General features: G+C 45.6%; 1 long non-coding RNA gene across 1 annotated transcript; it reads left to right on the top strand.

Moving 5' to 3' along the window:
* Nucleotides 1-16,967: 16,967 nt before the first annotated feature.
* LOC125182438 (uncharacterized) lies at nucleotides 16,968-24,450 on the top strand. The gene is made up of 2 exons (XR_007162192.2): nucleotides 16,968-17,521; nucleotides 22,951-24,450. It is a non-coding gene; the product is annotated as an uncharacterized lncRNA (long non-coding RNA).
* Nucleotides 24,451-24,808: the final 358 nt, after the last annotated feature.

Below are 24,808 nucleotides of genomic sequence, written 5' to 3'. Positions count from 1 at the left end.
TCTCAAAACTCCCCAGATAGCTTCCAACAACCACTTGTCATCACAGCGACATGGGCTTCCACCAGTCGTTACGAGCTGAAAAGGAGCTGCAGGCGAACGTGGGCAAAGGCAGCCTCCAGTGGGTGGAGACAGACAGGAGGGGATATTTTCAGAAACCCAGCTGGTCTCAGCTGTGCTTCACGCAGGGGCTTGCAGGGTCTGTTGTCAGAAGCATGGCATAGCACTTGCTAGAAACAATTAGCCAAGACTTCGACCGGTCATATGCTATTCTCAGCTCTGCTACTGACTCACCTGCAGGGCCTCAGGCGAGTTGCTTGCATATTTGTGCCTTAGTTTACCCATTGGTAATACCAGAGACAGTAACAGTCTCACAGAGTGGTGCGAGGATTAATTAATTAATATTTGGAAAGCAGTTTGTGCCTTGACGTCTTTGTGCCTTTGTTTACCCATCAGTAATGTCAGAGATAAAACTGTCTCATGGAAAGGTACAAGGATTAATTAATTATTTGAAAAGCAGTTTGAGATCCTTGGATGAAAGATTCTATGCGAGTCAAACATATCATTAAAAACATCTCCCAGTCCTCTGTGAAGTTAAAATAAAGCTGGAGCTTCTTAGTCATTCAAATAATTAAACCATAAATACTGTTTATTTTAATCTTGCCTTTAAAAAAATAATCTAATCTAGGCAGTGATACCAGCCAAAGAATGAAAAATGTTTCAAATTCAAGAGACCTATCAATTTAAAGAGCTTGATTCTTAATTGCCGTTTGATTTCTATCAATGGAAAGTGAGAGCAATTGTATTTACAAAAGCACGGGGCAGCTGGGAGGATGCCCACAGCTCCTCTCCAGGGTTTCAACCTTGCTTATTCACATGGATACGGCAGCTGTACACAGCACTGCATGCGGGTTTTCGCATTACCCAAGCAGAGATGTGCATGCCAAATGCAGAAGTCCTCCAACACACTTCCCTGGGGAGCTGTTGTATAGTGGGTCATAAAATATCAGTTTTTTGCCTCTTTCTCCCTCTCTTGTTTTTCCGCATCTTTTTGTTCTACGAGCTACGTATGTAAAGAAGAGGTATGCAGAATCAAGGTCACGGGTTTTAATTGAACGGGGCCTCTTTTAAGGTGTAACTACTGCTGGGAATCAGCTAGCATAGCAATCTGCCGTACGGGGCACCCAAACCACCATCCCACATGAGGTTTCCTTCAGCTCCGAGGGACACGTCTCAGCCTTTTCATGGCCTTCCACTTTTCTTTGCTCAGAGAAAATTCTGCAGCAATCTCTGAGTAACCCGTGTGGGAATGTGGGGAGGAGGAAGAAAGGATGTAATTGCTTTCCTGAGCTCCAGCACGTTCATTAGTCAAATGTCCTGCTGCCTTTTCCACGCTAGTCCAGCTTCTACTGAATTTTCATCAGACCAGAAGAGGCCTCTAGGGCCATTTAAAAGTAACCATCAGATAAAAGCGGCTGTCATCCTCCTTCTGCGGCAGGCGAGGAAGCAGACACGGGTAGGCTGGTCACACAGGAAGGTGAGGAGGGACCTGATGACTCAGCTTTTGACTCCCAGCCGTCAGCTTGAGACGCCATTCTAGCCAGGTATAAAAGCACATGGTTATCTCTGACCTCATGAATAATCCCGCTGATTTAAGCCATAAACTTCAGCATCAGGGCCTTAACCACCTCACTGTGCTCGCCAAGAGTGGATAAACAAGCGCGCAGGCCTGGATAGGCCCAAATAATTGACATAGAGGAATAGCAGCAAATGGTGGTTTACCTGCTGCAGGTTTCCTGGCAGCTGTTCTAAGAAGATCGCCAATGGGACAAACAGGTGGCTTGGTCCCTGCGATGAGGGGCTCCTTGGGGATGACGGTGTTTCCCCAGAGAGCAATGCCCTGATGATGCTATCCCTGTCCTGGGGAACCCCTGGGAGGGGAAAGGGGAATTTGCAGATCCATTGATACCAACTGTCCTTTCCTGGCAGGGATTTACTGAGCTCTTGATCCCTTTGCTCATGCAGAATCAGGAAATGACCTGGTTGTGAAGGAGTCCCACCCACAAGCAGAGGCATCCCTCAAAACTCTGTGGCCTAGTGCAGGATGCAGTTTACTCCCCCGCAGCTGCTTGTGTCCTCGCATTTGTAGCAAAGGGCTAAGAGATCAAGGGAAACCAGAAGGAATCTACTTTCCTGTTGTTGATGGGAGAGTGAGTGAAGCAACCTAAATTATACATGGCGTTGCCTACCAGATGGTCAGAGCGTCTCTCCCTTCTATTATGCAAAGTAATAGTTTCACAGACAAAGTAGAGGGGACCGGAGATAGCAGAGCATTTGGGAAACATGCCCCTGATTTAAAGGCGTGTTTTGCTTCTAGCTGGGACATGGGGTTTCAGCTGGATGCCTATTGTTCAAACCTTCTCCTGAGGTGAAAGGTGTCAGGTGGGCCTGTGAGAGGGAGCAGGACTGTGAACCCAACCAGAATCAGAGCAGTAATTTCTAACAGCAGGGTTTGGGTTTTGCTGACTGGGACAGGAAGTGGCGGTTTAAAACAACAAGTTTAATAAACCTGGGCAAAGCCCATTTCATCCCCTTTTGCTTCTTACTTATGAGAAGCTTTCAGTTTGGCCCTTCGTAGCTGCAGACACTGACTCGCGATTTCTCCACTGCAGTAACAGTGCGTGAGCCACATGAACTAAACCCCATTGCCTAGTACGTCCGAGTATTCTTCCTGGTCTGCCTCATGTCATAATAGCATGTCAACATGGAAGCTGAAGGTCTGAATGGAAAGCCACTTCTGCTGGCTTTAACTTAGAAAAGTTCAGATATTGTCATGAGCATGAGGCTCATTGTGTGCTGAAGCAGTGCTGGGCCAGACTGCTGGGGCTGAGGCATCCCAGGGAGCTGCTGCTGCCCCCCGCTAGCTGTCTGGAAGCCCTAACAATCATGAGTTCACTTGTAGCAGACATATCCATCCTGAGGATGGGGATGACAGCATTTTCTCCACTACGTGACAGTATCACATTTCACACAATAGTCCTAGTCCACGAGCAGAGCTCCTCAGCACAGCATTAACACCTCCTGAGAGCATGTATGGGAAAGAAAAATTCTCATGCAAGCCTTGCTAGATCAGCCCTTTCATACCGATTGCACAAACACACTGCCGGGCAGGACGCACGGACTTCATTTCACTGCTAATGGCCTGGATCCACATATCAAAATAAACCACTCAGGGCTTTGGTTTGTGCGTTATATGATCATCCAGAGGCTTCAAAAGGGTATCACAGAGATCTCATTCCCATGTATAATTTCTGTCTTCCCTGATCTTGGGCGCAGCTTTCACTGGAGTAGTGCAAGATATAAAAACATCAGGCTTCCTTTATGAGCCTCGGTTTTTGATAACTGAAACCCAACTGATTAAATCTCAGATCAGGAGTGGTGACCCTTGTTCTCACTCAGAGCTGCGGGTTATCAGCCCTCAGGCTGATTTTTGAAGCAGTTCACTCTGTAGTAAGAGGTCCTTAAGAATCAATAGCCAATACTGGACCTAGTTCAGTCACCTTTCATTTGGCTACAGATTCCCCTAACACAGATGCTGGAGCTCATAATCTTTATTTAATTTTCTCCTTTCATTTTTCTTGAGGAAAGCAAAGAGAAACAAAACTAGAAAAGGATGGAAGGGATGGTGGAGCCCATGGAAGGGGCAGGGATTTGGCAGTCAGCTCCTGCTCCAAGCCCTGCTTTCAGACTACTGCCTGACATTGGGCAAACGGCATCACAGCCTCCCCATCATTTGAGTATAGAAAATACAGCATTCTTTCTATACAGACATACAGGTGGAAAGCATTACCTGGAGCTAGGCATTTGTCATACTGCTTTTTAAGGCATATACTCCAAAAATCAAGGCATGAGAAAACCAAGGGTTTCACAACGAAGAGTGGAAAAACCCCAACAAATATTGTCTCAAACCTTCCCTTTCAGGCCACACCCCGAAAGCAAGTGAGACTATCATGGACAAATCCTCCTCTGGCAGCAGGCCGATCAGCCAGAGAGCCATTCTCCGATTCCCAACCTATTTCACACCATGCAGAATCACTGCGGGAAAAGCCTGACAAGGCTCAGACAACTCACAGTGCCATACCTTTGCTCATGACAGTAACGCCAGCCAATTGTTAGCGTCTCGGTGTCTGGCCAAAGTGGATGGCAGACGGCTGTCTGAAGCTGAGACCTGGGAAAATGGGGATAACATCAGGAAAAAAACAAAAACATCTTACGTACCTACTGCTCCCATCTCATCCTGCTCTGGGGACATGCCTGCTCGCCGTGGACTGAGTCAGTGCCTGGTCTTGTGGTCCTTCAGTGCTCTGCAGAGCTACTGCATGCTTGCAGACTTGGAGCTGTTAGCACATCTCATCCTACCTGCTGTGCATGAGGACTTGCCAGGACCGGCGGCTCCCCAGTGGGTCAGTGGGTTAGGATGGAGGAACACCACCGCTTGGGAAAGTTTGGTGGCTCCTCTGAAAATCTTCCCAGACTTTTACTGGATCTTAAGTTACCACGAAGTATCTGCCTGGATCTGGGCTTTGATTCTGCACTCCACTACTTTATCCCAGGCGGGCTGGGGTAGTGCCTTTCCCTCAGAGACCACAACTGACAGCACCCCTCCCAGGGAGAGGAATGGAGCAGTGGCTGTGTTTCAAGGCTGGGGAGATGGAAAGGGTGTTTGAGGCTGCTGTCGGCATGGGGGAGCTGCAGGGCGGGCGAGGAGGATCAGAAATCATCTTATTTCTCCACTCCTGGTTCCTATCTCTAGCCAGGGGACTGGACTGCCACCCCCAGCTCTCCCATCACCCCAGTCCCCAGGTCCCACACTCACAGCTCTCCCCACCCAGCCCGTCTCTGCCCCAACCTCCCCACCGCTCGCTCCCCAGGCAGGTCCTGGCCCTTCAGCTGTGGTGTGGCAAAATTCAATTTTGCCTACGTGGCTGAGAAACTCTCGCTCTTCATAATAATACCAGCTTGCCTGCAGGGAACGAGGTGGAAGCTAGACCACGTCAAGGCCTTTTATTTCCTGCAAAGGTGTGTTTGCAAGACACTCGTGGAGAACACTATGCAGATGAGCGACAATGGGAGAGGTAGGACCAGCTCCCCAGCATGGGGAAAATGGGGCAGATCAAATAGTTACCCAGATTTCCATCAGCTGTGGGGTTGGCCTGGTGACAGTTAGGCAGGCTTGCCATGTTGCAGGGATAGCTCACCTCTCTGCCAGCTACAATAAACACGTCTGCTTGATGCCAACAGGACTGGGCCGAGCTTCACCCACAGAAGCATTTTCTTCCCCTCCTGCTCCACTGGTGTGAGCGGCCCCATCTCTGCAAAATAAGCACACAAAGAGAGCTTGAAATTGCCAAGAGGAAATCCAGTTTGAATTTGTGCTGAGAGCTGGCCAAGGAAGGAGAAAACATCAATCTCAAAAGGTTTTTCAAGATTTGGACATTTGGCTTCATCTTTCACTATGTTCAACCACAATCTGTCAATTCCCATCAAGAAAAAAAAAAGAGGGAGAACAGCCTAGCCTTTAAAAGTCAGTGCTGCCATGGCTAGAAAGTTCATGAAGCACATGGGACAAAAAGGTTAGTCTGAACTCATGACTTGAACAGAAATCTACAGCCCGTAACTGAATACTGTGGGGTTCCTTCCTCTCTTGCTGTGCTAGGAAATTCTGGCCAGAAAGTTAGAAGGTGAAATGCAAAAAAGAGCTCTTAAAAGTAATAATTATCCACCCCCCAAAACTGAAGCTAAACCGAGGAACTTCTACATTCCTCAGCTGCGCAGGATTTATGTTTGAGAAAATTCCTGGTAGGGTATAAAGATTTTACTACTTTGAGCTTTGGATGGTTTTAGTATTAGCAGGCCACAAATGAATTAGGTGGATGATGCAAAAATGACTGTCAATAAAATCTTTACACCAATGCTTCATTCTGTGTGAAACATCTTTTATATATATGCATATACATATATACTATAAATAATAGAAATAATGCCCATATTTTATACTAGGGATGTAAACACGGGTCCCAAATGCAGTGGCAAATGAACCACTCACATTTTCTGATTGCATAATTTGCCTAGAGGATGGATACATAATTACACTATAATTAAGTATAATAAACAGAGAAAATGATTTGAGAAGGAAAAATTATCACAGCCTCAACCACATCAGCCAGAAGCTCTCTTCTAATTAAGTTATTTTATTAAACAAAATGTTTTTAAGGTGGGTCCCCTTTGAAAACGTACATTATAGGCCATGTAATGTAATTTACTTTATAAGTAAAACATAGCTTGTGTATGGACAGACGGTATCTGATAGGACTCATAAAATACGCAGCCACTGGGTCCAGCCCAGTTGGGAGCTGCGTCCCCCCACACTTTTGTCTTCAAACCGAGAAGCAGACCCTAAGTGCTGCTCTGGGATATCTCAGTAGCTCATACAGCAGTCTTTTATTTGCAATCATTGATGGGCTCTTTTTATGTTATTATTATTATTATTTTAGTAATTTAAAGGAAGAAATTCTCGCAGGTAACTCTGACGCTGCCATCCCATAATGATATGGTTGAGGTAAAGGACAAGACAGGAGGTAGCTCAAGCTACCTCAGATACCTCAAGCTATCTGGATTGGAGAGTCTTTTAAACGCTCTTTCTTCTTAAAAGACTTTTCCCCTTACTAATTTTGTTTGATGCGTGGCAAGATGTGGCATTCTCTTAAATTACTGTGGCTGAAGAAGTCCAAAACAAAGTGGTTCACTACCTGTACGACTCGGGAAGACCACATAATCTGGTACCTCATCTGGCAAGGGCTTCCAGACACCCTCCAGTTCGTTCCTCTTTGAACTACACCGTATGTTTTTAAACACCTGCCCCCACTTGCTTGGGGACTACAGGCGCTATTACAGACGCCTTGGAGCATTGCTCTGGAATTAACTATTGCTCCTGTTCACCCAAAATAGAAATAACTCTGAACTTAGCTATTGCTCTATCCCTGCAAAAGAAAAAAAATGTTCAGCTTAAGTTTTAGCTGCAGTATTTCTGTATACATCTACTTCATTTCCATGTTTCTCTTCCTCTTGTGAGCACTTAGAGATTGTGATCAAGCCATCCCTTAGCCTCTCTTCTGTAAGCTCATTAGATCGAGCTGCATGATATAAATCTCTTTCCTAGCTCTTCAAGTCTCACATACAGCCTCGCAATGTTCTTTGGGAAGATCTCTCTGTATCTGTGACCTGTTTTCTTAACTACTTACTCTCTTCTTCAGTTCCCAACTCATCTGTAAAGTTTTTGCGATGATTTAGTTTTTTTTTCAGGTCGTTGTAAAAAATAGCATAACCTCAGTAACACATTCCTTTGGGACCTGGAAGGGATGAGACCTAAGAACGGACTTATATCCAGTATATGAGAAAACATCCTTGGTCAAGAAAAACCCAAAGGAAAAATAAAATGTGTCCTAAAAATCAGTTGTCCACAGCAGCACAGTGTCCTTGAATTTCAAATGTTGAACATTAGGTTGTGAGAACACCTCTGAATGCCCAACGAAGACATCCTTCTCTAGTTTTGTCTACTGCATGCACAACTTACTGGGTAATGGAGAGAGCAACGCGGTGTTCAGGAGAAATCTTCTCCTATTTAGAGTTTTCCACTCTTAAATGTTTGCAGATCTTTGAACCACAAAATGTTGTAGGTTATTGACAAAATTACTGATGTGTGGTTACCGCTTGCAGGGTGCTCCAGGCGGGACACTTAGGTCATCATGGATCTGTAGATTCCTGATGACTACTTCAGTTTCCCTCCTAATCCCATGCACTTTTGGTTGTTTAGTGACCTGATTTAAACTAGGAGCTTCCATGAGAAATCACGTGGCAATCACAGACTCAATAATAAACTCGAGCCAAAGAGTCATTTTCAAATGCTTGGCAAATGCTAGACCACAGAAACTCAATGTGTCGTAAGATTCCACTTGGTCCCATCATCATGGGTGGGAAAAAGGAGGAGGATTATCCATAGACCTCAAAGTGTTTTACGAAGGGAAGCAAATGCTGCTATTCCCATTTATTGGATAGGGCAACAGCAAGTCGAGACTTGCACAAAGTCACCCAATTAATCAGCCAGAAAACTGCCACTGAAACCCATATTCTGGTCTAAACAGGTTCTCAGACTGCCCTCATCACTGTAATATCTGAGTACCCTTCAGTAGTATGTTAGGAGAATTTGGGCATGTCTACACCGGCCGATGCAAACAGCTGCCTGTCAATCCAGCCCCCTTCTCAGCCAACTGGACAAAAGCCATCTCCACACCAAAGCTGTGCAGCCACGTTAACACCATTTGGAGCCCAGGTGTACGAACCCCACCATGAGCTGGGGGGAAAGCTTGGAACCAGCACCACTCTAACTCATCTCTGTGGCTTCCAGGGTGCAGCTTGCTCGTGGCTGGATGGGGCACGGACAAAGCAGATGCAAGACCATTTCTGAGAGAAGGTAGACCTTCATTCTGAATCCGGTTTCAGCATTTATAGTGCTTCTCAGAGGATCTCCTAACGCTTTACTGAGCCATGGAGACAGGGAACAAATGTGTTGGTTATCTGGTTACAGCCTTTTGGCTCTGAGGAAAGATCTGGAAGAAAAATTGAACACGGAGATTTGGACACACTGCCATAAAAAAAGAAAATCTGCAAAATATATTTAGAAAGTCAGGAAAAGGAAAGAGGAAGAAAACATCTCTTTAAACCTGGGATCTACTTGTCATGAGCAAGAGTACTAAAAAATTTGTAACTTAATGACCTGAAGGAAGAGTAGCTGTTATTACAGGGCATTGTGCTGGCAAAGCTCCTATACATCACAACAATAATTCTCTCCAGACTTCTCTTCCCTTCCAAGGCATGAGGAAACATCAGTGTGTTTAGCCTCAACTCCCTGGCAGGCGGCATCACTTCCTCCTGAGCGGCAGGGAGCTGACACAGCGAAGGGAAGGCTCTCCTTTGTAGCAGCTACAAAAGCCCCGTGTGACCCAGTAGGTCTGACGTAGAGCTGAACAAATGAGCCCTGCACCAAGGAAGCTAAACATCTCTGAGAGCTTGTCCTGGACAACTCATGCTCCCAGGTTTAGAAATCCTTCGAGGGTTGCTAAGTTCACACAAACCACTCCTAGCTGTGCAAGTCCCCCCGCCTTGAATGGTTAGAGGCCAGGAAAGCACAGTGTGGATGAGTCCAGCTCTGCTCACCCCGCTTTTGCTCTCCTCCCTGGGCACTCGCTTCCACCAGCTGCCAGTGACGGGCCATCGGATGGTGGGCTATGATCCAGAGCAGCACAGCTGCTCTGATGCTCTTGCCTGCTTCTGGATCCAAATCCCTGCTGGCAGGGATTTAGTGGCTTCACCACATCATCACCCTTTGCCTGGGGAAACTGGGGCAGCATATAGGTGGCAGCATTTCTTTGCAGCTTTGCGTTTCTTGGACTTTTGCACAAAGTCCTGAAAGGCGATGTGGGCTTCATGCATATGCAGGGAGGGCACAGACTCTGCCTGAAAAAAACGGACCTGGTTAACTTGGCTACGATCATCCAGGAAGTTCGTGGCAGAGCTGCAAATAAAATCCAGACATTTTGCCTTTCGGGCCTGTGTCTTCACAACAATAGTATTCTTCCTCCGGGCATCTGTGCTTGTTGTCTTATCGGGACACGCTGCTCAGCGTGTATCCTTAAAGGGAACGAGTGCTGGGAAAGCCACGCTTTAATTCTTTAGAGAAAATGACACCACCTACATAGGAAAACCCCATAACTTTTTGCCATGCATGTATATCTTTCCTTCCCTTTGTGATCTTTACCACTTCCTCACCATATGTAAAAGGCCTGATCCCGATGAAAATAGTCATGGTTCCAGAAATGCCACTCAGATGATGTTGATTTACCTCGGCAAAGGATGTGGCCCAATGCTCTTGGCCAGATTTTTCTGCAAGCAGCCAGTCACCCCTCTCTCTCCCCCACCCAGAAACCCGGGGGAAGTCAGGCGACAATAACCTTGCTGGACTTCACCTGGCCCACCCATGGAATAGCTATTTCTAGACTGAGATGGAAAACCCAAGCTGTGTCCCTTTAATCTAACATCTCATGTATGTTGCTAAGCCTAATGTTTAATTTGAAAAAAAACAACCTGAAAATAGCATTAAAGGAAGCAGAGGATTTGAACAGCACTATGTTTTTAAGATAGTCTTTCTGGAAAACACTATATTTAAAACCTGTCCCTTTTACCATGAGGTTTCTAAAACTATAGAGCCATCCTCAGCTTCCTGGGAGATAAGGCTTGTAATTTGGAACTGAGTAATGGCGTACAAACAACACAATTTGCTTAGTATTAAGAGGTAATATGCAATCATCTGGCAGTGTCACATTGCCCCCACTCCAGAGCAGTTTGGGGCTGTTTGTGCTGGAAAGTTGAATGTAAGAGCAAGGTGATGATGAAGGTAGCTCATCCTCCACACCTGATGGTGTCTCAGGGTGCCAGTCATCCAGGGCTTTAGTGAAAAACCCTACTTCTGAGCATTAGTGGTCCCCCAGCTCCTACACTTGCAGGACTGTTGATTGAAGCTGTAAGCCTGTGACTTGAAGTGTTGGGAAGGGCTGCTAGTGAGCTGTGGTGGGCTGAGGTAGACATTGCAACCACCTCTTAACTCAAGTAATACAAACCCAAGATGATTTTAACCAGAAGATCTCATTCCTTCATATTCACTTGGCATTTTTGTATTAAAAGGATGGCAAGAGCAGAGAAAAACAGGAGTTTCTGTGGTGGTTTTACGCCAAGCCTGTGTAGGACCCTTTCAGACCTCTTTGTACTTCCAGAGCAAGGACCAGATCTGGCCTGGGTTTTTTAATTTTCTTCCAATTTGTTGGCGTGAAATCTGACAGCCAGGCAGATGTGCCTGCCTTGATCTTTGGTGTGGATCTCCTTTTGCACTCTTCCCTGTTTTTCCAAGCCTCAACAGGGGAAAGCGAAATTACTGTCCAGAAACATTAATCACGGTATCTCAGATCTGTAAATTCTCCAGAGTTTTTATCCTGGAGGACTGGAAGGCTTTGACTCATTTTCAAAAGTGGGTATAAAGCATATATACATAAGGAAAGCACACATACTTGTAGCATCTGCAAAAACATATGGTAGTTTCACATCCCACTAACCAGTTTCCTGGACTGAATACATATAAGGGCAGGCTTTGTGAGAACGAGCAGTTTTTGAATGCTGGGTTTCTGACTCTCATCCCTTAACCGCAGCCCTTCCTTGACTTTGTGAAAGATACCATTTCCCCCTTAATTTGGCACGTTATTGCACTTCTTCATACTTGTTCTTCCCTTCTGCATACTTGTTCTTGCGCTGCCTTTTTTGCAGGTGAAGCTACTCCCAGGCTCCCCTGAGAATCTCTCTATCCATCTTTCCATTCCATATTATCTTACCTCTGCTTAATCCCAAATGGCAAAAAGTAACCATCTCCAGTATTAGCAATTGCACTTAGGTGTCTCGTGATATTTCTGGGCTCCTAATCTACAGAGGTCATTACAATTTTTTCCATCTAAATCTTTTGTTTAATGAAAGATGATGCTTTGCCAAAGGATCCATTTTCCTGAAATATACTTTTTTTGAAGTAGAACATCTAAAACTGCTGGCTCTTGTTTCTGACAACGATATCATTTTTCCTGTCTTATCAACATTTTCTGTGCAAACATACCACCCTATCAGCATCTTTTCTATTTTAGCAACCCAACTTGTGTCCCACATGCCTCCTGCTACCACCACCAAAGCAACAATCTCTGAAGAATGGGCTTAACCAAAGGCAAGTAGATATGGAGAGACCCTCCTGCATCTTTCTGTGCCTGTGCCCACACCATTCCTCTTGTACTTTTGTTTAAATTCTTGGGATTTCCCAGTGGTGGAGATCCCAACGCCTCACATCAGTTCTAGTGTCTCCCTTTCCTTATAGACAAAGCTTTCCTGAACTCTTACCTCCTCTGTTTGCTGCCAATAAAGCCAATTAGATCTTGTTCTTCCCCATGCAGATAGACCCAGTGACCACCACATCCTTTTATACCCCTTTCAGCTACTGTCCCCACATGTGCAGTCTCTCCCAGCTATCTTTTCTAGACTAAACAAACCTAATTAAAAAACAATTCCTTTCAGGTCATGTTTTTCTGAAAGGTCTTATCAGTTCTGCTGTTCTCCTCCAGACTTCCTTGTGTGCTTACATCTTTTTTCAAAGTAGGGAGCGCAGATCTTTGGTCTGGGCTTCTCCAGCTCCAGAATGACCTCACCATGAGGAGCGCTCTTAATACCTCTCCTAATAACAAGTATCTTTCTGGCCACAGTATCACATGGCAGACTTTGAGCTTCTCTTCTCCCATCTCCCCTAGCATACTTCCAGTACCAAGACCAGGTTCCTATGTGCATTTTGATTATGTACTTTCTTTTTCATGTAAGACTGCTTCTAAAGTTTATTGAGAACATTTAAAATAAATCCCCTTCCCCTCCCATAGATAGGGAGGGACCTTCCAGCTTATTTCATTGTTTTATCCTACTGTGAGAGCCCTGTCTGCTCCACCATCCAAACCATTAACAGAGAGACGTAAATGAACTGTGACCGACACAGGCTTCTGTTGATGCACCTTCTCAGTTTGACAGTGAATCACTCCTACCTAATGTGCAAGAGTGTTATTCCAACCAATGGCTGAAAAATAGCAATTATTTCTGTCAGATAGATATCATTTCTGATACTAACAGTTGTCCAAAGGAGACCTGAAGCCAAGAGTGATACTAGTGAATAATAGGCAAATACCTACTCATCACCTGCACTGAGAAATAGGCTTGAGTACCAAGCCCTGAAACTACACTCTCTCTTTTTTTTTATAAGAAGATGGCAGTGAAGCCAGATTATTCATAGCTCTAAAAGCAGGATGGGCACATCAGTATGCCCCTAAAGCCAAGATGATGAGCTAATCAGCTTTGTATTGTTAGAAGAGTCCCCACCTACGCTTTCACACAAAGGGCTGATTAGCTCACAGGTATGCAAAACTCTGGGAGGATGCCATCTTTCATCACTACCAGAAGATGTTTAATATATGCTAAGTTGCCAACAATTAAGTGTTTGTGTGTGTGCATACACATCTGCCCAGCCACTTGCTGTGTCCCAGGAGCTGCACACCACGTTGTGCTAACCCGCCGAGCCTGGGCAGAGCCCCGCGCCGGGCACAGCTCTGCAGCTGCACCGTGGGGATGTGCACCGCTGGGCGACGGCATCGCAGCAACCACTGCCTTGCAGCCCAGAGGAAGCAACTTTTAACGTGTTTGTCCTGCTTCTGGTGGCAGCAGCTGGGACAAAACCAGTCACAGGCTGAGGGCGTCTACACAGGGAGCGAGGCGGTGAGGCTACAGTGCGTGATGCACGTCTACCGCTTCTGTCATGCCCCAGTGCAAGAAAGCCAAAAGCACTCTGTCATCCGAGTCACTGATGGAAACACTGAGCAGTGTCTGAAGGCACTAAAACACCCTCTGCCCAAGTGCCAACGTGCTGTACTCCCCATAGGAAGGTCTAATAAGAAGCGTGACTGCAAGTGCACACAGTGGTATGGCTGAGGCTGGCCATGGTGGTTCTTGTTCCAAACCCGGAGTGGTGACATGAAATATTGGCTCGGTGTCTGGAGGTGTTCAGCACCTCCTCCCCATTCATACCTCACGGGATGCACGTGGACTCAGCACTTTTCTCAATAAACACTGGTTTTACAATGTTAACTCTGTGAAAAGTGCTGCATGGCCCAAAAGAGAAACAAGCAGGGTGGGAGGACCTGGGGAGAGATGTCCTCTGAAGCAACGCATTACTACAGTGGTGAAGCTGTACTGTTTGGAGGAATATGCGCTCCAAGGCTGCACCCTGCCCATTGCTTTGAACCACCGACAATTTATGTGTCCCCCTTTCAATTTCCGTCAGCAAAGTGCAACAAGCTAGAACGATCTCTTTATGTGACAGATGAATGTCAGAGGGGAAAGGGTAATTTGGGAAAGAAACCCTCCCTACTATGGAAAAGAAGAAAGAGAAAGGCAACAATATATTTGCTATCTTTCTAACAGCATACCTTACCTGATGTGCACAGGAAGCAATGTCTTCTGGCTAGCTTTTCTTGCTCTGTTCCTCCACAATGCTTGCTGAAAATCCGCAGGACATCAGGAATGCCTACAAACCATCTTCCCCATTAGCTTAACAGTAATATGGAAAACAGTGTGACCAAAAAAGTCATGCACTGAAATATACATTTGACAAATATGTATGTATGTTTCCCAATATGCTTTCTCACTGTAGTGTGTCAACAATAGAAGACACAGGAGGTTATCACAAAAATGTATGCTTGCAAATAGAATAGCTTCCTTTTCCCTTTCTCTTTTCCCTTTCTGATATAGGGAGACATTACCCACTGTAGAACAGAGGATTTTTCTGACTTGTAAGGAGTGGGGATGCTGAGTCTGTGCCATCTGCATTTCCTCCTCCTAGGGATGCGTGTGAGGAGGGCTAGTTCAAGCTGGGCAAACCAACCCCATTAGGAACTGAATGCAAATTTGAGCTCGTGGGAAGAAATTATCCCAGAATAACTTTAGGCTACTGCTGAGAAAAAGTAACTGTCTAAATCCCAAATGATTACCTCCTTGTATCTGTGGCTTCAGAAGAGCGGCCAGGGTTACATCAGCTGGGCTCCAGCACAGCCCCTTTGCCCGGTGGCAGCTCCCAGCCCCAGCCCAGCCACAGCTGCTCCTTCAGACAGACCACAACCTCCCCACTGCCAGCTGCTGGTCATAGCACAGCACATTGAGTGAGGCAAAGGGGGAGTCTGCAGCGGCAAGGAGCTCCCTTTGGTTCCCTGTGGCCCGTGCTGGTACTTAATGCAGAGTGGTTTTTACTTTACAGAAGCCTGCACGAAATGACTTTGTCCTAATCACTGCGCTACCTCGGTTATCACCCGCACAAACATTCCCTTCAGATCAACATACTGGCTGGGCCAGAAATCACACAATTGATGTTTTGGTTTCCACTGCCTTATCTAAATCCAGTTACTGCTCAAAATGAGACTAAGTCAACAGACTTAATTGAATGAAAGGGCTGTGAGACAACCTAGAGATTTGTGGCTGTGTACGTCCGTGCATGAGTTAATCACTAAGCAAACACTTTGTAACAAACAGTTCTGGGCTGAGCAGGCTTGGTTTTTCTGTGGCCTCAAAGCTCCTGACATGCAGGGGTTGCGTGAGGCATTGTTGGGACTGGCAGGAGGATTTAAACAACATCTCAAACAATGTACTGCCATGGAGAAAAGCTGGGGATGGACAATGGAGCAAGCCATGAACAAACACTTCTGCTGGCTGCCTAGATCAGGAGATAGCAGTGACCCTGTAGTAGTGGCAAAAAATAATTGCTCCCTTGTAATTGTTGCTTTCCGGATATGTGAAATAGCTCTGCTGGCACCCAGCAGCTGGGAGCAGGGAACCGCTCAGTGTCCTCAGCTCATTCCTGGGGAGGCAGCTGCCAAACTCCTGATGTCCCCAGCCATAAGCCCTTGCAGACATTACAGGTCTTCCTGGCTGCAGAGTCATGGCTTTCCTCCTGACTCTGCAGCTGAAGAGAGAAAGGTGCAAATGAAATATTTGGGAAGGGCCATGCTGGGTCAGTCCATTGCTGCACCTCATCTCTCTTCTTGTCTTCAGTGGAGGCCATGAGGAGACTCTCAGGAAAAGAACAGTAAAATGGATTTTAATGGCACTGTCTAGGGCCACAGCCAGGATCAAGTCCCCACTGTGACAGTACTGCACAAAGCTCCTTCAGAGCTGAAGGACCAAACAGAGAAAGCCTTACTCTGCAGTTGTAACGTGCCCTGGCAAAATCTGTGCCTCTCCTTTTTCTAGCACCTGCTCGGCTCAGAGGCCTGGTGCTGGTACCTGCTGCAGCTGCTGTTTGGGCAGGTTGCATCGGAAATGCTCAGGTTCATGCCAGGGGTTCATCTTAGCCACTGCAAGAAGGGAGGTTGAAGCTGCAAACTTCCTAAAATAATCATTAAATATCTTCTAAAATGAGATGACTCACCTATTTCTCTGGCTGGTAGAACTTCAACAGGTGATGGAGAACCTGAATCAGGTCACTTGGCAGTGACAGCCTTAGGGACATAGGTGACTTTGCCATGAGCAGTATAAAGACGGAGCCTTGCCATTTTAGCTCAGGATTGAACATGATTTTCACTGGAAAATCTCATCCCATACTACAGAGACACCACGCCCTGCACAGGCCACCCACTTGTCACCAAGCTCTTGCTTGGGGCCAGAACATCTGGTTGTAAAAATGCAACTGTGATGGTGTCTCCTAAACAAAGGAGGGTACTGGACGCAGCTAGATCCTTCCTCCCTGAGGGAGGCCACAGCCACTGCTGTTACATTTGAGACCCATCTGACAGTTCTTGCCCTTTGGCGTGCCGCACAAGCAGACGGGGCAACTTTTCTAGCAAAGCCAGGAAAGATAGCAAGGATGACTAGCATTGTGATCAGGTGCTGCACAGCCAGAGTCAAAAGGAACTGCTGCTGAATGCCCAGGTTTTGGGATACAATAACACACAATGCTATATTTCATTCCTTTAACAAGTGCTGAATATGCAAAGGCTCCTTTCCCAGCTTCTGTCTCCGTCTTGGAAGCGGGGGAAGAGCTGTGTATATAATTATTTTCAGATGCCATCCACTTTATTGATTATCTGAGTGGGATGCACAAATAATGGCAGCTAATGCCAGGAGCAGAGATAGAATGGAGCTTGTTCCCTTTTGGGAAAAGCTGAAATAAAACCAGCATATGAATGGGTCATTGAAAACAGGCTGGAATATATTCCCTATAGTCATTCCGAAAGTTCAAGGGCAGGGGAAAAGAAAAAACAGAAGAAACTGTCTCTGTGTTCACTAAACTTCTAATATCTGAAAGCGCTTAAAAAAACACACATGCACTTTTTTTTTTTTCATACAATCATGGAAAAACACACTAAGCTTTTGACTCAATGGTTTTGTTTTTCCAGTGAGTCCCTTCCAGGTTCCACGCGCCATCTCACAGTCACGTCTGCTGGGTGAGCTTCGAGCTAACAAAGTTTAGAAGAGCTCTTTGCGATTTTGCCACATCGAGTTTCAAGTATCGGCTTGCTGGAAGTGCAGCAGAGAGGGAGGAGGGAGGGAAGTGGTGTGAGCTTTGCCAACACACCTGCACAAGCTTTGGGCTCTCCTGGACACTCTGTGCGCTAATGATGTATAACCTGTAGAGCCTGGCAACACGCACGCTGAAGACTATAACAGACAGACTGCGCATACCTCTGATTTCTAATTTCTTCAAACAAGTAATAACCCCATCCTCCCCCAACCCTGTGCTGTAGGTAAATGCTTAGGACGGAAACTGAGATGTGTTCAGCTGGGGAGAGCTTCTACCAAGGTAAGGAACAAATGACAATTTAATTATGGTATTTTAGGTCTAAGCAAAAGGAGGGAAAATGCAAAAAGAAAGACGGAGTTCATTTCGACTCCAATGTTCTGCTAATTTGTCTTTTGACTATTAGAGATACAGCTGGATCCTATTTCTAATCCACTTTCAAATTTGCTCGAATTAAAATTCCAGATCACTGCTGTGTTTTCAAGTTGAAGCATGCATAGTAGCCAAAGTTTATATTGCAATTTCTGGAGTTATGGAATGATGAGCTCCAATAGAGGAAAGTGTGTTGTATGCCTGAGTCCTGGGGGAAAAAAAAAAAAAAAAAAAAAGGTTGGCATCGGTGTTATTTGGAATTAGAGCTCACTTGTAGAATAAATAACCTTGAAGTTAATACACTGGCTACGTTTTGCATTCAGTTCCGAACACTGGAACTGGTAGGTATGGAAGAGCAAAGGCTGCCATGGTGGAGAGGTAGGAATGGGAAGTGCTATTTAATTATAAAGTCTGGATATTTTTGAACTTTAATCTGAAATTGAAAAAATCCCCCATTAGACTGGGACTTATTTTAATAAGAAATTAACTTTCTGACTGAGACAGAAAAGTAAGACTGCCCTTGCTTCAAAATATCTGTGTATTCTCTATTGTTACCTGAATCCCAGTCTAAAAGCTGACATTTCTGCTCCAGCATCCTGTTTACATCTAAATTCAATAGAATAGTCTTGTTAGGCTTTCCCACCTGGAAAACACCGTAACTCACATGAAGTTATGAGTCCCTATATTCATATAGTCCCTATATGAATATCTGCCATGACAATTCCCTGCCACTGCCAGGTGAAGCCAGCCAGCATTTATGGAACACGAACAGACTAATCATTTCCAATAGCGGGACACAATTATGATATAATTGCAGCAGTTTACGTTGACATCCAAGTAAAAGGACAGATACGAGCCAAAAATTGGAGTAAGGGATCCACCCATCTACCACCCAAACATAAACAAGCCAGCATGGTTAAAAAGAGGACTAGAAGACATGGCTCAGGCGTTCTCCTTCAGCTGTGCTGTGGTACAATTGCCAAATTGCCACACAACCTTTCTGCCAGACAATTTATCCAGCCGTACAGTGACCCTTACCTCACACAAAAAGTTCAGCGGCTTTTTTCAGTACCAGCTCTTTTTTAAACAGGGCTAGAAGTGTATTATTATCGTTAGGAGTGAGAGATTATATTTTGGATGTTGGTTGTTGTAGGGTCACAACTTTGACCTGCTATGTACCTAAAACCCAGCTCAGCCTGAGCCAAGCTCAGCCCCACTGTAGTGTGTGCACACCACTGCCAGCATGGGTTCCCTTGTTCAAACAAGCAGTAATGTGCATGCAAAGGGGCACGTTAGGAATGAAGTCTACGTGAATTCAGCTGGAGATGAGGTGCACAAGAACTTTCTGAGGTGCACAAGCATTTCTAAAGATTGGGGAGTGGCTCCTTTGCTGATGGATGACTGATAATTCACTTGTGGGCTATGGGTATGTGAAGGAACACTGGGGTAGGTCTTCAGTTGGAATAAATCAGTATAGTGGTCCTGATGCTGAGCAAGCTCTACTTTATACAACCTTTGTGAACTATGAGCCTCATTCAGAGCATTGTTTCCACAGAAGAAAGACAAAGCTTTTTATTTCAGCAATACTAGTGAATCCCACTCTATTCCCTTGTTGAGCATTTCTCTTGTTGACAGAAAGAGATGGAGCAAAGCTATCTGTGTTTGGGTAGGGGCCGTCCTGAAAAGAGACCTGATGTTACCCTGATAATTTACTTCCCTACCTCTCTCCAAAATGGGCTAAATTAGACTTTTTTTTTCCCCCCCCAATTTACATTTCCAATAAAGTAATGACCCTGAATGAACCAGCCTCTACAGTATGCTGACGCATTTCTGTATGCAATGGTCAATCCATTCCTCCTGGTAGTCACCAGGAGAAAATGGCTGCTGCTCAGCTGCAAGTTCTCACCCCTGTTTAGGAGTTTAAGAGACAATTTGGCCTGAGTCTGCCCTGTGTCTGCATCTCTGGATATCACAAACCTCCTCAAATGTGTTGGCCAGATGGAGGGAGCTCTCTTGGAGGCTGGGGCAGTTTCTACTAGTGGAGGATCTGGCCTGCGAACACCTGCACCTATGGCATGAGGACAAATAAAGGACCAAGATCCAAACACAGTGTGCTCTCAGGCTCCTAAGCTGCACAAAATTCCATTTCCTTTCCACTTGTGCTAAACGTAAAAACAGAAACAAAATCACACACCTAAATAAACAGAAAAGCACAGACAGCAGAAGGGGAGAGAGGCCCTAGTGCAGGTTGTAAGCCAACTAGTACAAAGAGATGTTTTCTATTTGCAGTCCTTCGTGTGAGACCTTGCCATATCATGTGGATGAGAATGTGAGTGGGAGACTTGTTGGATAATGTTGGTTTTTATAAATGTCTCACAACTGCAGAAACACCTGCTTTACATTATGTTTCTTGTTGGTCCACAACAAAAATCCTCCCTGGTCAACGGTCCTCAGCAGGCCTTGCTCCTTCCTTCTCTGTGGACAGCTCAAGCCACTGGTCTCTCAGCTCTGGGACGCCACAGGATCACACCGGAACCTCATCAAGAAGGAGGGGAAAGACAGAAGGGAGAAGGGCACTTCTGCACAAAATCATGCCAAAATGTTGGCTAGAGGACCAAAACCGCATGAGACTGCTTCCCATAAGGTGGGGGAGGCGAGGCAGGAAGGTTACCCAGGCCAAATGGACAGGTCTTGAAGACCCATCTGTTTTCACCATGAAAACCTCACAGCCCACACCTATGCAACATACACCACTCCAGTCACCACAAGTTATTACTCTTGGTCTCCACTGCTTCCTGTGAAGCTGTAATGGGTCTGATACAGTGTCCAATGAAACCAAAGGGAGCCTTTCCATTAACTCAATGGGCTCTGGATCAGGCCCAACATCTGTTTGGCCCTCTCTGTACATAGTGCAGCCAATTTATTCTTTATCCATTCCTGGGCCTCTCTCTCCTACTTCTGGTTGTCATTAGCCATGCTAAGCACCATCTCAGGAAGAGTCCGTCCCCACCCTGTCAGCAGCCAAGCCCCTGGCATGGCAGAGCTGCGAGCGCTGCCCCAACCCCTTATCATTCCAGCAAGCTGTCTCTCCTTCCTCCTGGTTCACGTTGCCAGGCCTAGCTCCGAGCTCCTCTCACTCTTCTCTTCCCATAGGAAGGGCTGATTGTCCTGTCTGCTGCATTGTAAACCTGGTCAAGAATGAATGCAAAAAAACCAAACAGGTCCAGGAGCCTGCTGGACACTTGAAGAGCATTGTTGGAGCAGGAACAGGTCTCTGAACAGATATCTCCTACCCTGATCGATGGCAATCCTGGAAATGGTTAGGCTGACAATCCAGCATGCAAGGGGGAAAGAGCAAACAGGCAGCTGCGTGGTTTGATCTCGGGTTATGGAGCTGGAGTACCTGAATAATTCTGCAAGCTGTTGGTCTAAGACCATTCCCCTATCTCCTCAAGTGCAAATACACACATTGTGCCCCAAAGCCACTTTGCAGTACTTCAGTTTCCAACCACTCTAACCAAATTTGTGATTTATGTTGCACAGACTGTGATGGGACCAGGCACAGATCTTGTCAATGTCTCATGCTGACAGTGATGGGCCAGAAGACACCACCCATTCACTGAACAATACACAACATTCATTTCTTCAGGACTTTGCTGGGCCCTTGGATTCCAGGGTCCTTTTGTCACCTGTCACATGTGGATTCCCATGTTGTGAAATGCATGCCACTGCTAGGAAGAGCTATTAATAGCATTAAGAAGCCAAGCAGCTTCCTATATCAAAAAAAAAAAAAAAAAAAAAAAAAAAAGGCCTCCAGTGTCAAATCTGTATCTTATTCCAGACACAGAGCCGCAGATTCCTTTTGGGCACTGACATTGTGTAAATGAGAACTCCATGCAAAAATCTTCCCGCCCCAATGTACCCCCAAATCACATGGGTTTGAAAATGCAAGCATGATGCCTGAGGCCAGATGTGTGGACTGGCAGACTGCTGGCACTGTGCATAGGTACATCTGCATGTCAGGTAGTTACTCATCCCTGAATACTTCCCTGATAAAATCTGGATTGCCTAAAGCTGGTATTTTCACTGCAGTTTCCTTATCAAGGTATTTACCACCTCCTGTCTGTGCCTTGCAGACTGAGGGTGTTAAATGCTCCCTTGCTCTCTTTGCAGTGCAGTGAGCTCAGGCGTGTAGGAGCTGCTGTACAGGATGGGATTTCTAAACCCACTGGAGTATGCAGTGGGTGGCTGCTGGCCTGGGCTCAGTAGGATCTCACCCTGTTTGTACCTGGGACATTGCTCTTTTGATCCTCTTGCTGCCTTTCTGCAGCTGGCGGGCTCCTTCCGGTGGTTCACGGTGTTTATTGTGTTTTCTGGTAGTCCCAGCAGTTTACAGGCTGTCGTCTCCCATGGAGGGTTCTGCCCTGGTGTATTTGCTGTACGGCTGTATGAGGAGGAGAGTTTGGGATGAAGTTATCTGAGGAGTGGCAGAAATCTGTACAGAACCTCAGTCTATACACAAAGCACCTTCTTCTCCTTCTAAAATAGAAAGCCTCTCTCTCTTTCTTTAAATAACAATAGAGATAGGCCCGCTACCACAAATGCCAGCTGCCCTTGGAAGCTTTGAGTAGTCCCCTTCCAAGAGCACCCCACACCTTTTTCCCACCCATTGCTGATATTAATCTTTCTTTTATGCTACTGGTTCTTACCTTTCTCTTCCCATGAGAGAGAACATCACTCTGATTCCTGCACACTGTCCTTGGTGGCTCTGCTGTTCACCTCCAAGCTTGATGAAAGGGGAAAAAGAAGGACAGATTCTGAAACGCAATTTCTGAAAAATTACTAATTTCCTTCAGGAAGAACACTGTTTGATTACATATTGGGGAAACCTAAGCAACAGATTTGTTTCAATTAGGTTTCACAAATATAGGAAATATTTAAGCAGTTTAAGAATAATATTTACAGAGCTTGTTTAGCTGGGTGCACATTGCACCGGGGGAGGATGTAGTTTATTTTGGGATGCTGATTCCACAAACAACACTTCCATGAACAACAACTTCTGTGAGCAGTACATTGTATGAACATTGCTTCACGTCAATCAGACTTAAAAGGAAACCTTTGGGCTAAATTCGAACAAAATTAAATGAAATGTAATTTGATTTCTAAGATGTCCCCAAGTTCTGTAAATTCAAAAATTACAATATAGTTTTTCATGCTTCATATAAAGAGATTTTCTTCTGACATTGTTGTTCCAGTTGGGGAATCTAGAAAAAAAGAAAAGTCAAATCTATCTCATGGAACAGATTTCTAAATGACTTGAAATTTCTGTCTTGAAACAGGTTGGCTGAAGAAAAAGAGTGAGCTTCCCAGCTGCTTTTCCTAGAGCAACTGCCCAGCTGTAACCACGCTGAGCAAACTTGTTTAAATCCCATCGCTACACCCCCATAACATGCAGTGCTCGTTGGATGTTGGACAATACTTAATGGGACCCAGGAAAAAGACCTTTATTTCAGAATATTTAACTCCTTGTGGCCTTTCTGGTGAAAGAGGCTAGACTTGGACCCAAGGCTGCTATTGTAGCTGACAGCCTTCAGTGCCTGTCCCAGAAGGAGAGCTCTGAAGCCCACCAGCTGGGGAAAATGAGTCTTGTCCACTGGCAGCAGTGAAGGAGAATCAGGCAGAGTTCAAGGGGCTGGTTTTTCCCATTGCTTTGGTTTTGGGACAAGCCAGCACTGAAATCAGAGAGATGACCGCATATCTGAGGTGGTGTTAATTAGGTGCCAATTGCAATGAAGACATGACAGCATGGGCTTCCATGGGAGCTGGCTGCTGGCAATCAGATCCTGCATCCAAGCCTGTATCCTGCTCTGCATCCTCCCTCCTGTTAGGACTAGCTAGGCTAAAATTTGCTTGGGATATGCCTGCTCTTGCTGTAGTTTCTCCTCAGACTGTACTGCGATTTTTCGGAGGTGCGCACCTGCCGCAGCCCCGTGCCTGGGTGCCAGTGCCCAGAGCTTGGGGAGGAGCAGCCCTGTGAGAAGCCTCGAGCGAGACGCACGGGGAAGCAGATGTTTTGCCAAGTGCTGACCCGCAGCTTTGTCCTGTCCCGAAACCTCCAAAGACATTGAGAATAAAACCTGGGGAACCATGTAGTGCAAGAGAGCAACTAAAAAATTACTCCTGTAGTGAAGAAACCACATAATATATTCAAGATGTCAGAGGTTAGCCGTGGTGCATGTGAATCATGCTGCAAATACCTCACCTTTAACTTTACCGTCGTAATTAGATTACAAAGTTTTTATTACGGTTTTAAATTCTGCCTTTATAGGTTGCTGCCCAGCTGTGCACTTAAATCTGGTTTTATCACACTTTCTGAGCTCATCACATTTAATTCTGCCCCTACAATGCTGGATTAACTTTAAGGGTCACTGAAGTCAGAAGTCACTCACCCTTGCCCTACTAATGGATTCACACCATCCCAACACGGCCCTGAAGAGTGATGTGTACAGTAAACTGTATTTATTGGCACGGTGGAGGGCAAGGGGAGTTGGGGCTGTTTGCTTATTTACTGCACTGCTGCGCTTAGCTGTCGGGATATTTGCACAGATTACCGTGTCCACAAGATGCTGTTTACCTCCATGTAATAGCCTGTTGCAGTGAAATCTTCTCAGCAGCGCTGGTCTGAGAGCTAAAAGGGAGAATACTGACGTCTGCCTGTGAGAATTGGATGGCTGCTTAACGAGGTATATAGGCTTGTATCATCCGAGGAACTGATCAATTGTCTCCATTCAGAAATCCAGAAATCACACCCGGCCGTCGCACTCATTGCAGCCAGAAAGCCCAGACCTGGCGTTTCATGGCTCCTGTCTCTGATATTTCATGCACTCCCAGAGGAGGAAGAACACATTATTTTTTCTAAGGATGACTTCTTCATTGTTTCCATCACCAAGAAAGCATGTCAAGGCACAGACGAAACTCTTCATCCAGACAACATTCATCCCCAGGTTTTACCTTGATCTCTTTTTCTTCTTTGACCAGCAAAGATCAGATGTGTTGGTGTTAGATACCACCCACACAAGAGGATTCGTTGTCCTGAGAAATTCATCACGTAAATGGGCAAATAAAGGGGAAATCACATTCTTTCCATTAAAAAATGGAGACATGAGGTATTGAACATCCAAGTGATTTATGTGAAGT

The sequence above is a fragment of the Anser cygnoides genome, chromosome 3 (assembly GCF_040182565.1).
Source record: "Anser cygnoides isolate HZ-2024a breed goose chromosome 3, Taihu_goose_T2T_genome, whole genome shotgun sequence".
Classification (NCBI taxonomy): Eukaryota; Metazoa; Chordata; class Aves; order Anseriformes; family Anatidae; genus Anser; species Anser cygnoides.
This window is presented reverse-complemented; position numbering and strand designations above follow the sequence as displayed.